This window comes from Oryctolagus cuniculus, chromosome 2, assembly GCF_051225735.1.
Source record: "Oryctolagus cuniculus isolate XC-2025 breed Fujian yellow rabbit chromosome 2, ASM5122573v1, whole genome shotgun sequence".
In the NCBI taxonomy this organism is placed as follows: domain Eukaryota; kingdom Metazoa; phylum Chordata; class Mammalia; order Lagomorpha; family Leporidae; genus Oryctolagus; species Oryctolagus cuniculus.
Window position 1 is genome coordinate 119,693,452 of NC_142868.1, and position 14,280 is coordinate 119,707,731.

A 14,280-nucleotide genomic window follows, 5' to 3' on the forward strand; every position below is an offset into this window, starting at 1 on the left:
ACAAGAAACACATCTTTCCAACAAAGATCCATACAGACTGAAAGTGAAAGGCTGGAAAAAGATATACCATGCCAACAGAAATGAAAAAAGAGCAGGCGTAGCCATCTTAATATCGGACAACATAAACTTTACCACAAAAACTGTTAAGAGAGACAAAGAGGGACACTATATCATGATTAAGGGATCAATTCAACAGGAAGATATAACAATTATCAATGTATATGCACCTAACTACAGGGCACCAGTTTATCTAAAAGATTTATTAACGGACTTAAAGGGAGACTTAGACCCCAATACAGTAGTACTGGGGGACTTCAATACTCCACTCTCAGAAATAGACAGATCATCCGGTCAGAAGATCAACAAGGATACAGTAGATTTAAACGACACTATAGCCCAAATGGATCTAACAGATATATACAGAACTTTCAATCCTACAGCTAAAGATTTTACATTCTTCTCAGCAGTACATGGAAGCTTCTCTAGGATTGACCACATGCTAGGCCATAAAGCAAGTCTCAGCAAATTCAAAAGAATTAGAATCATACCATGCAGCTTCTCAGACCATAAAGGAATGAAGTTGGAGATTGGCAACTCAGGAATCCCTAGAGCATACGCAAACACATGGAGATTGAACAACATGCTCCTGAATGAACAATGGGTCATAGAAGAAATCAAAAGAGAAATCAAAAACTTTCTGGAAGTAAATGAGGATAACAGCACAACATACCAAAACTTATGGGACGCAGCAAAAGCAGTGTTAAGAGGAAAGTTTATATCAATAGGTGCCTACATCAAGAAATTGGAAAGACACCAAATAGATGAGCTTTCAATTCATCTCAAGGATCTAGAAAACCTACAGCAAACCAGACCCAAATCTAGTAGGAGAAGAGAAATAATTAAAATCAGAGAAGAAATCAACAGGATTGAATCAAGAAAAACATTATAAAAAATCAGCCAAATGAGGAGCTGGTTTTTTGAAAAAATAAACAAAATTGACACCCCATTGGCCCAACTAACTAAAAAAAGAAGAGAAAAGACCCAAATCAATAAAATCAGAGATGAAAAAGGAAACGTAACAACAGACACCACAGAAATAAAAAGAATCATCAGAAATTACTACAAGGACTTGTATGCCAGCAAACAGGGAAACCTATCAGAAATGGATAGATTCCTGGACACATGCAACCTGCCTAAATTGAACCAGGAAGACATCGAAAACCTAAACAGACCCATAACTGAGACAGAAATTGAAACAGTAATAAAGGCCCTCCCAACAAAGAAAAGCCCAGGACCAGATGGATTCACTGCTGAATTCTACCAGACGTTTAAAGAAGAACTAACTCCAATTCTTCTCAAACTATTCAGAACAATTGAAAAAGAGGGAGTCCTCCCAAATTCTTTCTATGAAGCCAGCATCACCTTAATTCCTAAGCCAGAAAAAGATGCAGCACTGAAAGAGAATTACAGACCAATATCCCTGATGAACATAGATGCAAAAATCCTCAATAAAATTCTCGCCAATAGAATGCAACAACACATCAGAAAGATCATCCACCCAGACCAAGTGGGATTTATCCCTGGTATGCAGGGATGGTTTAATGTGCGCAAGACAATCAATGTGATACACCACATTAACAGACTGCAGAAGAAAAACCATATGATTATCTCAATAGATGCCGAGAAAGCATTTGATAAAATACAACACCCGTTCATGATGAAAACTCTAAGCAAACTGGGTTTGGAAGGAACATTCCTCAATACAATCAAAGCAATCTATGAAAAACCCACAGCCAACATCCTATTGAATGGGGAAAAGTTGGAAGCATTTCCACTGAGATCTGGAACCAGACAGGGATGCCCACTCTCACCACTGCTATTCAATATAGTTCTGGAGGTTCTAGCCAGAGCTATTAGGCAAGAAAAAGAAATTAAAGGGATACAAATTGGGAAGGAAGAACTCAAACTATCCCTCTTTGCAGATGACATGATTCTGTATTTAGGGGACCCAAAGAACTCTACTAAGAGACTATTGGAACTCATAGAAGAGTTTGGCAAAGTAGCAGGGTATAAAATCAATGCACAAAAATCAACAGCCTTTGTATACACAGACAATGCCATGGCTGAGGAAGAACTTCTAAGATCAATCCCATTCACAATAGCTACAAAAACAATCAAATACCTTGGAATAAACTTAACCAAAGACGTTAAAGATCTCTACGATGAAAATTACAAAACCTTAAAGAAAGAAATAGAAGAGGATACCAAGAAATGGAAAAATCTTCCATGCTCATGGATTGGAAGAATCAATATCATCAAAATGTCCATTCTCCCAAAAGCAATTTACAGATTCAATGCAATACCAATCAAGATACCGAAGACCTTCTTCTCAGATCTGGAAAAAATGGTGCTGAAATTTATATGGAGGCACAAGAGACCTCGAATAGCTAAAGCAATCTTGTACAACAAAAACAAAGCCGGAGGCATCACAATACCAGATTTCAGGACATACTACAGGGCAGTTGTAATTAAAACAGCATGGTACCGGTACAGAAACAGATGGATAGACCAATGGAACAGAATTGAAACACCAGAAATCAACCCAAACATCTACAGCCAACTTATATTTGATCAAGGATCTAAAACTAATTCCTGGAGCAAGGACAGTCTATTCAATAAATGGTGCTGGGAAAACTGGATTTCCACGTGCAGAAGCATGAAGCAAGACCCCTACCTTACACCTTACACAAAAATCCACTCAACATGGATTAAAGACCTAAATCTACGACCTGACACCATCAAGTTACTAGAGAACATTGGAGAAACCCTTCAAGATATTGGCACAGGCAAAGAATTTCTGGAAAAGACCCGGGAGGCACAGGCAGTCAAAGCCAAAATCAACTATTGGGATTGCATCAAATTGAGAAGTTTCTGTACTGCAAAAGAAACAGTCAGGAGAGTGAAGAGACAACCGACAGAATGGGAAAAAATATTTGCAAACTATGCAACAGATAAAGGGTTAATAACCAGAATCTACAAAGAGATCAAGAAACTCCACAAAAACAAAACCAACAACCCACTTAAGAGATGGGCCAAGGACCTCAATAGACATTTTTCAAAAGAGGAAATCCAAATGGCCAACAGGCACATGAAAAAATGTTCAAGGTCATTAGCAATCAGGGAAATGCAAATCAAAACCACAATGAGGTTTCACCTCACCCCGGTTAGAATGGCTCACATGCAGAAATCTACCAACAACAGATGCTGGCGAGGATGTGGGGAAAAAGGGACACTAACCCACTGTTGGTGGGAATGCAAACTGGTCAAGCCACTATGGAAGTCAGTCTGGAGATTCCTCAGAAACCTGAAGATAACCCTACTGTTCGACCCAGCCATCCCACTCCTTGGAATTTACCCAAAGGAATTTAAATTGGCAAACAAAAAAGAGGTCTGCACCCTAATGTTTATTGCAGCTCAATTCACAATAGCTAAGACCTGGAACCAACCTAAATGCCCATCAACGGTAGACTGGATAAAGAAATTATGGGATATGTACTCTTTAGAATACTATACCGCAGTAAGAAACAACGAAATCCAGTCATTTGCAACAAAATGGAGGAATCTGGAACACATCATGCTGAGTGAAATAAGCCAGTCCCAAAGGGACAAATACCATATGTTCTCCCTGATCGGTGACGACTGACTGAACACCAAGAGGGAAACCTGTTGGAGTGAGGTGGACACTATGGGAAACGGTGGCTTGATCAGCATAGCCCTGACTGTTAATGAACAACTTAGTACATTATCCCTCTTAGTAGTTTTTTTATCTGTTCTACTTAATATGACTGGTTTAGATCTGTAATTGATGCAGTTATTCTTAAGTGTTGAAAATTAACTGAAATGTGATCCCTGTTGAACATGGTGGTGGGAATGGGAGAGGGAAGAGATGTATAATTTGGGACATGCTCAGGCTGACTTGCCCCAAGTGGTGGAGTTGGAAGCATACCAGGGGATTCCAATTCAATCCCATCGAGGTGGCATGTACCAATGCCATCTCACTGTTCCAGGTGATCAGTTTCAGTTCACAGTTGGTCATGGTGGAGGGACTGGGAGTCAAAGGGAGCACATAGACAAGTCTAGTACCTGCTAACGCTAACCGATGGAGTAAATAAAGGGGAGAGTGATCCAACATGGGAAGTGAGATACTCAGCAGACTCATAGAATGGCAGATGTCCTAAATAGCACTCTGGCCTCAGAATCAGCCCTAAAGGCATTCGGAGCTGGCTGAAAAGCTCATGAGAGTATTTCAGGCATGGAAAGCCAAGACACTCTGGCAAAAGATCTCTGTGAGTGAGATCCCAGTGGAAAGAACAGGTCATCAAAGAAGGAGGTACCTTTCTCTGAAGGGAGGAGAGAACCTCCACTTTGACTATGACCTTGTCTAAACAAAATAAGAGTCGGAGAACTCAGAGGGCTTCCATAGCCTTGGAAACTCATGACTGGAGCATAGGGAGATTACTGATGCCATAGACAGGAGTGTCAATTGGTAAAGTCAACAACAGGAGTCACTGTGCACTTACTCCTCATGTAGGATCTCTATCCTTAATGTGCTGTACATTGAGATTTAATGCTATAACGAGTACTCAAACAATATATTTCACTTTGTGTTTCTATGGGGGTGCAAACTGTTGAAATCCTTACTTAATGCATACTAAACTGATCCTCTGTAAAAAAAAAAAAAAAAAAGAAATTATCAATTCCCAACTTGACTCTCACTGGGATTAAACATGACAATAGGTCTGCTCTGATTTCATCATCATTTAAAAAAAAATCTATTATTTTTCACTTTATGTTTCTGTGTGGGAGCAAACTGTTGAAATCCTTACTTAATGTATACTAAGCTGATCTTCTGTATATTAAGATAATCAAAAATGAATCTTGATGTGAATGGAAGGGGAGAGAGAGTGGGAAAGGGGAGGGTTGTGGGTGGGAGGGACGGTATGGGGGGGAAGCCATTGTAATCCATAAGTCGTACTTTGGAAATTTATATGCATTAAATAAAAGTTTAAAAAAAAAAGATCTTACTGCTAACTAAAAGGAACTAATTTGTGTATGTTTGCTGCACACTTGGTCATTGATTCAAACAATAAATGCACACAATCTAGGCACTGGAAAGAGAGTTGTATCTCAGTTAACATTTCACCAATGACTTTCACCAATTTGGTCACAAAAATTACGTGAGTTTTAAATCAAATTTCCACGGTAACTCCCAAAGTGAAAAAAAATACATAGCAAGAGATACTATTTATTTATTTATTTATTTATTTTTAAGATTCATTTATTTTATTTGAAAGTCACAGTTACACAGAGAGGAGAAGGAGAGAGAGAGAGGTCTTCCATCTGATGGTTCACTCCCCAGTTGGCCACAACGGCCAGAGCTGAGCAGATTCAAAGGCAGCAGCCAGGAGCTTCTTCCCAGGTGGCTGCAGGGGCCCAAGGACTTTGGGCCATCTATTTCTATCAATTTTCTCCACAGGGTGATTTCAAGGTAGAGAACAGCCTATGGAAGAATCTTGAGTTGGGAGTCATCATGGTTAAAAGAAATATCAGGAACAGATAGATAATATTTGGTAAGATATTTTAGTGTGTGTGTAAGTGTTTGCATTGGGTTTGAAACCCTATTTTCAGCCTGTATCATACTTATTCTGGGAATATGCCATCATCTTCCCACCAGGAGCTCCGACAATGTCAGAGCTTAAGGAAAAGACAGTTACCAGGAATCTGTCCCTGGTGTCAAGCCCATGCCTGAGTCAGTGGTCACACCCTACTCTGCAGTCCCAAGTCTGATCTTCCCACCCTCGCAATCAACACTACACGCTGTGAAGTCTTTTCTCCCCTTGAGGAGTGTGATAGAGCTTCATGGTACATTTTACAAAAAACTGTGTTTATTTCATTTCAAAACCATGCCTGTTACTGCTGTAAACTTGTTTCCATGGTCCATTGAACTTTTCTACTGTGAAAGTAATGATATATTTTGATGGAATCAATGCACCAACAGTTTTTGTACCAAAAACAACAACAGACACATTTTTGTGTCCAAAGTTTCTCTCTTTGTATGAGCTGTCAGGAACCAGTCAAAGCTGTCTTATGAGGGACAGGTGCACAGAAAGAAATTGGGCAATTTTGACCCCATGTACATAAGAGAGCCCAATGGTAACCAATAACTCCATCAATGGAAGAGAATAGAATGGTTTCAGTTGTTGAGAAGTGTGAGGAGAGTAGTAGGTAATGGTGTATGAGATCTGGAGGTGGGAGGCGGTACGTCTGTGCTGATCAAGGAAGGTCTGGGGTCAACTCGAGATGCATCTGAATGTGGAGGAGGCATCCCTGAGCCCACGTGACAGAATCCACAGCAAGACCAAGAGTCATCTCAGGAAGTACAACAATCAGGAGATTTCAGATAAACCATTATTTATTGAGAAATAAGTTTTAACTCCTAAGTCATACAAAAGCCAACCAGTGGCATAAAAATAAAAATTACATATGCTGTCTGTAATTTGGCTCTCTTAAGGATAACACTTGTCATATTTTTCATCACACCTGGGCAAGGGTCACACTCATGAAGCCCTGGAGACCCATTGTTCACCATCATGCCATTGGCACTCATGTCCCACGGGGATTCTGCATGTGACCTGAGCCCTTAGCAGTGGGTAGGTCAGTGCCTCTGGGGTGGATCAAGCTGAAGCAGGTGCAGCACAGGACTCTGGACACAAGGCTCCCACCCTCTGGGTCTCGGAGCTGTGGCTCCAGCTAAAAGAGGAGGACGTGAGGAGCCCCATGTGCTCGGGTTCATGTGATCCATGAGACTTAGTCTGCTGCTCAGTGAGCACAGCATCCGTCACTCTGTTGATCAACCAGCAGGACAGGGTGGAGCAGCAAGATCACTGGAGTAGATCTGTGTTTTGTTTTCATCTCAGACTCCCCTGGCAGCACTCCAAGCCCGGGTATCCACCTTACCTCTCAGTGTCTCTGAGAGACAGTCTCCATCATCTGCCTGAGTCAGCAGAATCCAGACACAAAGATCCAGCCACCTGCTGGGTCTGCCTTGGCCATGGTGCACATGTCAACACCCAGCAGCTTGATGGTCCAGATGCTGCTGCTGTGTGGCCATGCATGGGAAACACTGACAGGGCGGAGCTACAGAATGTCCACTATAACTAGTTAAATCACACACTTACTTCCTAGGTTAAACTGGGTGTATTTCACGGGTTCCACAGAGGTATGTGGCTGTTGGCTTCTCTGTTATTTAACAGCATGGGTATATGGTCATTACCCTAGAAAGTCGCTTTCCTCAGTGCTGGAGGTCACGAGCAGGCCTGGCCACTCCCAGTGGTCATAGCCAGGATCAAGCCTCACTGCTGTTGGTGCAGAGGCTGGGTGGCCCCAGATGTCTTCCTGGCTCATGCAGCTGCTGTGCTTCTCGCCGTCAACTCTGAGAGGACATCAGGATGGCAGGAGCGAGGCCAGATCGAGAGACCCAGAGCAGGAGCCTGGAGCCCTCCGCCTCCCAGCCCACTGCTGTCGTGGTGCCCTGCGGGGGCCCTCAGTACCACTATTTTTGTCAAAACCCCAACTTCGACATCTTCCATAGACCACAGGTTCCAATCCTTGATGATTTGTGACTGATCTCTTTCTCAATGCCCTCTGCCTTCAAAGACATGACTGATTATTGAGAAAAGGGATCCTTGTGCTTCCCACAGAATCGGTCCCAGCGATGACTGTGATAGGGTCAGCATCGTGATGCCTGGGAGAAGACCACATGTGGTGTTTTTTCCTCTCTTGGAGCACCCCCCATGCCTCTCTGGCTGCAGCTCTCCCACTCTAAGAAATCATGCTTCTAAATCTGCCTGTCCGATTGGAAATCCTTCCATGTGAGACAAGAACCGAGGTAATGATATTTTATCTGCTGCTGTTTCTCCCATAACATTTTGGTACCATGTCTCGGATAACAGCTCCAACTCGACGTGGGCCCTGCTTGAGTAGGACTCCAGCCATGGTCGGATCATCCACCAGACTGGGTAGCATGTGGACTGCTCTACTTTTTTTAAAAAATTTCAACCTCCTACATAGCAACTCTCATACCACATACCTGTCGGACAGTTAAGAGCAATTAGAGTGGTTGTCACTCTTTTTTTTTTTTTTTTTTTTTTTTTTTTAACAGGCAGAGTTAGACAGAAAGAGAGAGAGAGAAAGGGCTTCCTTCCGAGGTTCACCCCCCAAATGGCCGCTTTGGCCGGTGTGCTGGGCCGATCCAAAGCCAGGAGCCAGGTGCTTCCTCCTGGTCTCCCATGTGGGTGCAGGGCCCAAGCACTTGGACCATCCTCCACTGTCTTCCCGGGCCACAGCAGAGAGCTTGACTGGAAGAGGAGCAACTGGGACAGAACCAGAGCCCCAACCGGGACTAGAACCCGGGGTGCCGGCACCACAGGCGGAGGATTAGCCTAGTGAGCCATGGCGCCGGCCAATGGTTGTCACTCTTAAGACTGCATGGCCGGGCTTGCTGATTAAGGCCAGAGCAATCCCCTGGAGCTGAGACTCTATCCAAACCCTCTCTTCTCTCGTGTGGATCTTCACTAAGGAACTAGGAAAATGCCTTGAGCTGACTGAAGGACTCTGGACGGGGCACTCCCTGGCATGTTCAAACGATTTCTCTGGGCTGGACCCCAGTTCCGGACAAGCCTGTGTGGGTGCTGGACTGTGAAACACCACCCCTCCCTTCTTGCGTGGATCAGCCCTTTGTGTGGGCCTGGGAGAAGGCCTTGAGATAACTGATGGACCCTAGCTGGGGCAACACTCCAGTGCTTCCAGAAGGTCTCGAGGCTGGGCACCAGACCCCCACAGCTGGACGGGTGTTGGGCCGGGAATCGCACTTTCCAGCAGGGAGCAAGACCCTGCTCTTTTGGAGTTTCAGGAGCTGTGAAGCCAGAGGCTCCACACTTCACACTCCTCCTCTCAGCTCTGGGAACGCTGGCCTGGTCCAACTCAGCTTCCTTGTGCAGGGATCGGCCTGACAAGCAGGATTGGGAGAAGAGCTTGGAGTAATCTTGAAATTCAGGCCTGGGCCACTCTCTGTAGTTTTACAAGGACTCCCTGATCAGACCCCAGACCCTCCCTGATGGCCCGTTAGGGTGTCAGCCGAAAACTGCATTCTGCTTTTGCTTCCTCAGAGATAAACTGGTCAGGGAGACTGGGTGCAGCTAGGAGCGAGGTCATATACCTGACCAGGCCTGAAGGTCCACCTGATTAATATCAAGCCCCTTCTGTCCGTTTCTATTTGCCTCTCAATGGGAAAACTTCCTTGTGGTTTAGACAGCAGCTTTGGTAGGTCCTCTAATAATGACTCTGTCCTTTGGTTTAGACCCTGTGAGTTTTTTTTTTTTTTTTTGACAGGCAGAGTGGACAGTGAGAGAGAGAGACAGAGAGAAAGGTCTTCCTTTTGCCGTTGGTTCACCCTCCAATGGCCGCCGCGGCCGGCGCGCTGCAGCCGGCGCACCGCGCTGATCCGATGGCAGGAGCCAGGAGCCAGGTGCTTTCCCTGGTCTCCCATGGGGTGCAGGGCCCAAGCATTTGGGCCATCCTCCACTGCACTCCCTGGCCACAGCAGAGAGCTGGCCTGGAAGAGGGGCAACCGGGACAGAATCCGGCACCCCTAGACCCTGTGAGTTTGAACTGCTTGTTCGATTTGTTTTCTCCAGACTTGAAGCAGAAAAATTCCAGATGGCCATGCACATGAAACCTCAGGTGAAGCAGTCTCTGCAAGCTGGCACTGTGTCCCCCTCAAGAAGCCACCTCCTGCTGGAACCCTGCTTAGTGCCATTCTGAATGATGCCCCTTTTCAGCCTGAAGCAGCCAGAGCAGTCACTGTGCAGTTCCCCTAACAGAAGTCAGGGGCCATTCTTCTGGGGGCAGGAAGGACTCTGAGGAGTCAGATGAGTTAATAGGTAGTCAGGGTGGTCCCAGTGGAAATTGAGGGTACAAAGCTTTAGCAAGAACAAAAGTGCCTGCCTGCCCTACTCCTTGAAAGTTTCCAATCTTATCATGAGAATAGCAAGGGAGTGGGGATTCCTTCTGAGCACCCAGTTTCCTATACAGCAAATTAAGTAACCCCCCTTCTGATGGCTCTTTTTTTTCCAAGCCAGAGAGAATGAAAGATTGCAAACCAGGTCTTTTGGTGGGCTTTGTCTCCACCTTGTAACTGAATGTCTAGTTTTTTCTTCCCAGAATTGTGCTTAAAACCCCAGTACCATGGGCCTCTTTGGGTTTTTCCTCTCTTGGAGCCCCATGTCTGTGCCACTCTGGCTGGAGGTCTCTGACTTTAATAAATCTTGCTTTTAAATATCAAGAAAAAAAAAAACAAGTGAAAGGGTGGTGCTGTGGCACAGCAGGTAAAGCTGCCTCCTGGAAGGTTGACATCCCATTCGGGCGCCAATGTGAGCCCCAGCTACTCCACTTCCTATCCATCTCCCAACTAATGGCCTGGGAAAGCAGTACAAGATGGCCTGAGTGCTTGGGCTCCTGCCACCCATGTGGGAGACCAGGATGAAGCTTCTGGCTCCTGGCTCCAGCGTGGCCCAGTCCTGGTCACTGCAGTCATGTGGGGAGTGAACAAGAAGATGGAAGATCTTTCTGTCTCTCCCACAGTCTCTCTCTGTATATATAGCTCAAATAACAAACCAAGAGAAACCTTAAAAAAAAAAAAAAAAAAAAAAAAAAAAACCTTGGTACTCTACCTCTCAAATCCAGCAGGATGCTGTCACAAAATAGTCAAAACAAACGAGAGAGGCCCAATCACAGAAAGAGGAGGAAGTCAGAGTGATTCTGCCCCACTGTCAACAGGGAGCCCCTCTACTTGATTGGTGACACCAGATGGACCAGGAACAGGAAGGGAGGAGCTGCCAGTGTGTTGGGATGCAGGGAAAATGCACTCTGTGCTCTGAGACTGGGAACCTGGCTTGCTACCCCACTGCCTTGGCTGTGTCCCCCAGAACCTATCTGTCACAGGATGAATTGTGTCTCCCAATTCCCTTTGTTGGAGCCCTAACTCCAATGTGGCCATATGCAAATACAGGGCCTCTGTGGAGGAATCAGGGTTAAAGGAGGGAGTGAAGGAGGTGGGGGAGGTGTCCGGACCCAGTAGGATGGCTCTTCTACAAGAAGAGAAGCCAGTGCTCTACCACCCACTCCACACACAGAGGGAAAGGCTGGTGAGGTCAGCAGCAGATGATGACGCACAGACAAGAGGATGCTAACAAAGGAACACAGACCCCTCTGCATCCTGACACTGAACTCACTAGCCTCCAGAATTGTGAGAAGTTAACTTTTGTTGCCTAAGCGGCCCTGCCCAGGGTGTGTTGGTGCCCACGGCAGTCCTCACAGAGCCATACACTTTCCCGACCCTCTCTAAGCAGGATCAGCCTCAACAGGCACTCGTGCCTTGGGAAACCCAGACTGGCTCCTCATTTTCATGCTGCTCTGACCCTGGGGAGGAAGGGAGAGGCAGGTTTCAACCTCAGTGTGTGCTTGCATTAAACACAAATATTCCCTGGAAGATGAGGTTGTTTGGCCTCCCCCACCCCCACTCATCAGAGCTATGTAGAATGGAAGGCACTATTTGCTTGGTATTATTGTTTGGGGATGTCAAGCTTGTTAAGGTGCTAGTGGGGACCTCACATGGTCTCTGTATCCAGCCCCCCTCCCCAGGACAGAAGGTCGTGGATTGCTGTAGGGCCTTCCAGAAGATTGACAGCATCCCAGCCCAGTCCCAGCATTAACCAGGCCAACTCTCAGTGTGCTGCTGGCTCCCACTGCCCCATAGACACACGGCCTGCCTGGGTCAGACTCCAGGTCTGGACAGACGTCACTCCAACCATTACCAGCCATGCTAACTTCGGGGCACCTTCACCTTTTCTTATCCCCTGCAGACATGCCACAGCTGCTGCTCCAGCCCAGGGCTGTTGCCAGGTCTGTGGCCTTCTCAGGGCAACAGGCTGGGGACAGCTCTGAAATGGCAGCCCCTCTCCTCCTCCCACTACCACACACCTCTTCTATGAGCACCTCCAGCGCACCTGGTCTGCAGTGCTGAGTGATGGCAAACTCTAGTTGGGCTGAGACAGCCTGTAGAAAGCTGAGAGACATGTGGGGGCAGCACATCCCCAGCCTGTGGGCAGGACACCGCCCCAGGAGTCTGACAAGAAGTCTGGGAGGATGAGCAGTGTGAGTGCTTCTTCCTTTGGGCGGCGGCATCTCATCCATCACATTGTTCACAATCACCAGAGCGTGGCAATTGAAAAGTTTTAGGGTTAAGTTGAATTTCTGTGCCAATTCACCCTGAGTGTCAGCATTGTGTGGACTTCTCCTCCCCCTCTCACTCGGCATGCTGCTAGGGGAACCCCGGCCCATCAGCATCACCAGGACCGAATGGCAGAGATGTGGGCGAGAGCAATGTGGACTCACCCAGCTGCTTCAGATGCCTTCTGCCGCATGAAAGCCCAGGCAGAACAACAGAGAAGCCGCGCAAGCAACCCACAAGTCATGGACTTAACGTCATCCTTTAGATCCTTTACCTGCTGGGGCGATCTGTTGCACTGTGGTAGATAGTGGAAACATCCACAAATCAATCCATGCAACACATCCTTGGAGATCATAACTTGGTTCCAGTCTCCTTCTCCTTTCTCTCCACAAAGAACTGAGCTAAAGTGAGCTAATAATTCTTCAACCTGGCCCTGCTTCCTAAGGTCAGAAAACCATGGAATCTGAGGCTGTGGGCCTCTACCACACAGTCCCTTCACAGATTGGATGGTGCTCCCAGCGTGGAGCAGCTGTCTTGCTGACAGGGCAGCCATCCCCAGCCCTCAAAGGCTGTCCTTGTTTGGGAACCTGACAGAGCACTGCAGGCAGTCACACATCCCAGGTCTTCAGCTTCCACTCCATTTATGGCAAAGGGGGAAAACAATATCAAAGTCACTTCCCTGGCAATTGGAGGGGGTTTTTCCAAGAGCCTCCACAGTAGCCCTAAGAATTAGCAGCCTGGGCGCCTCCTTAGGTTCCTAGCTCTCTGCTGCTTCTACAGGTGATGGTCATAGTCATCTAGAGATGCTGCCAGGATCGCCAGAGACAGTGGAAGCACAAGCTGCCCCCTGCAGCATGTGAGGAAACCCATCCAGGCAATGCCATGTGTTGCTCCTCTCAAAGGGTGAGACTACATTTGTCCTGTTCCTATTAAGAACAGAGCCAAGCTGAAACATGACAGTAGGAACTCTGGGACTTCCCTGCTTTGCCTTTGTACAAGAAGCCAGATAGAAATGGCTGTCAATGCTATGCTCGGGCACAATCTATTAAAGGGGAGGTAGCAGAGCCCAGCCCCAGCTTGAGGGGCTGGTGGGCAAGTTCATTCTTCATAGACTGAACAGGAACCTTGTGAGGCTCTACAGAGGGAGTGGACTTGAGGTGGGAGCCTGGGCAAAGCACTCCAGGATACTCAGGGAAGCAGAAGAGAGCCTCAAGGCTATTGGCATCTCTACCTCATAGGTGGCATTGGACTTGTGCCTTGGTCTCTAATATTTCAGGGAAAATTACTCCACATACTGCATGGTAATTTCTGAAGCACAAGTGGGCACACGATCACTGTGTCTAACGCTCAAGTTGCAGCTCACGATCTGCAGGAGGAATCGGGTTCACTCTGAAACATCCATCCCCACGAGGCAGAGGAGCTTGGCTAGGAAGCTCACCTTGAAGATGCCACACAGTCCCTAGTTTCTGGACTGAAGCAACAAGGAGAACATGTTTGGGCAGCTGATTATCTGGGAAGGCTGTCCTGGCACTGAGCCCCACGCTCCCAGGGGGAAAGTAAGCACAGATTCTCGCAGAATCCCTTTTCATCCCTGAGTCCTGAGATGGAGCTCCTCTCCAGGAGTTTCCCAGGACTGGCAGGCTCACTACACCTGCAGCTCCCAGGCCAGGCTGGATGAGACAGGGCTGCTTCTGACCTCACAAGACCTCAGGTTACACTGAGAGCGTCCCGTGATGCTGCCCTGTTCCCAGAGCTTCTCTCCAGAGCCTGGGACTGAAGCCATCCCACAGTCAGCCAGATGGGTGGTCACTTCATGTTCTCTCCTTGTGTCCATGAGGGCTTATTGGTTTCTTGCTCCTTCCAGGTGCCAAGTTACCCATTGATCAAAGTCCAGATCAGAAAAGCAGATGTCCCAGGAGACATGACAACCT